This window comes from Austrofundulus limnaeus, unplaced genomic scaffold (assembly GCF_001266775.1).
Source record: "Austrofundulus limnaeus strain Quisiro unplaced genomic scaffold, Austrofundulus_limnaeus-1.0 Scaffold503, whole genome shotgun sequence".
NCBI classification, from domain to species: Eukaryota; Metazoa; Chordata; class Actinopteri; order Cyprinodontiformes; family Rivulidae; genus Austrofundulus; species Austrofundulus limnaeus.
In genome coordinates this window covers 267,715-269,321 of record NW_013952905.1, presented here as the reverse complement: position 1 = coordinate 269,321, position 1,607 = coordinate 267,715, and the positions used below count along the sequence as shown (strand labels likewise).

Sequence of the window (1,607 nt, the reverse complement as noted above, 5' to 3'; positions counted from 1 at the left end):
GATAAGATCTCATAATTATGAGATAAGATCTCATAATTATGACATCTTATCTCATAATTATGATATTTTCTCATAATTATGAGATCAGAGTCAAAAAAAATTTTATTAGGTGAATGCAATCCTCTTCTGTATAAACGTACCTTGTGGATGATCTAATAAATAAAATGGTTTAAATTCTTGTTAAAACTGTTTGAATCTTATTTTTCAAGTTTTTTAAATCAAATATGGATCATCCAACAACAAAACAACATATAAACCTGGAACACAAGAGCAGCAACTACCTGTGGAATGATAAATGTTATTAACAAACTGTCAACAGGTCTCAGGATTACACTGTTATTGTTTTTACTGAAAGGAAAAACCTGACTTCATCTCTGCCCCAGTTACCTGCTTAATGTAGAAACATAAAAATAGCAGCAGGCGTGCAGAGTGGCAGAACCCAGACAGAACAGAAGATGGTGGCAAGGGTAAAGAGGTCAAAACCAAGAGGAGGAAAATGAAGGAGAGTTCCTCTGAGGACGCTGCTGCACCAGGAAAATAAAATAAAAGTCCGTCAGAGCGCTTAGTGCAATTAGACCGAACSTCAGGCTGAGTCTGGCATCACAGACGTTACATTCTCCACTTTCATCAGAGCAGAACAGGGAGGCTGGGACCAAATACAGCCAGGTTTTATTTTAGACCAACAACTGACATAAAACTCTAATAAAATAATTACAACTTTAATAATTAGGTTTAATTAGCAGCAGAATGTTCCTGCAGCTGTTTTTAGTCTTTATAGTCTTCATGTAATTTGGATGGAAGCATTTTACACTAACAGTGACCCAAAAGTAATCAGACTACTGTATAAACACAGAGACACGTGGCTGTCCACAGCAGGTGGACAATGAGGAAGAAATGAGAAAAAATCATGGAACAAATTTTTTATCATAATATTATGACTTTATTCTTGTAATATTACATATTTAATCATGTAATTATATTTAAAAAAAACTCATTGTGTTGGTCTAATACTCAGTCATAAAAATCCATCCAGTGGTTCATTAGATATTTTGCTAACAGGCCGACAGATGAGGTAAATACATGATTGGCTCCTTTTCTTGTGTAACATTCAGTTACTAATGTTGTAGCTGCTTTTCACATTTATTTACTAGAATTAAGAACAAATAAATACCTGTTTATCCAAAAAAATACTCATTTATATCATAAGCTGTTGATTTTAATCTGAAGATTATTTTAATTCTTGTTCATAACTTTTAGTTTATTTTAGAATTAAAYTGATTTTATTCTGTTTCCAGTTTGTCTCGACTCCGGTTCTGAATTTTGCTTCAGTGTTTCAAGTTTTATTTTGTGGTTCATTTTACTTCCTGTTTCACTTTGTAGAACCTGTTCACCTCTGACCATGTCTGACCACCTGTCGGACCACCTCTGAGCACCTGTCTGACCACCTGTCTGAACACCTGTCTGACCACCTGTCTGAACACCAGTCTGAACACCTGTCTGACCACCTGTCTGACCACCTGTCTGACCACCTGTCTGAACACCAGTCTGAACACCTGTCTGACCACCTCTGAACACCTGTCTGACCACCTGTCTGACCACCTGTCTGA

At 36.1% G+C, this 1,607-nt stretch overlaps 1 protein-coding gene across 1 annotated transcript in view; it reads right to left on the bottom strand.

The window, feature by feature from the left end:
* The window catches only part of LOC106530247 (ATP-dependent 6-phosphofructokinase, platelet type), a gene marked incomplete in the record, with an annotated part of 44,330 nt that overhangs the window by 35,829 nt on the left and 6,894 nt on the right, over window positions 1-1,607 (bottom strand).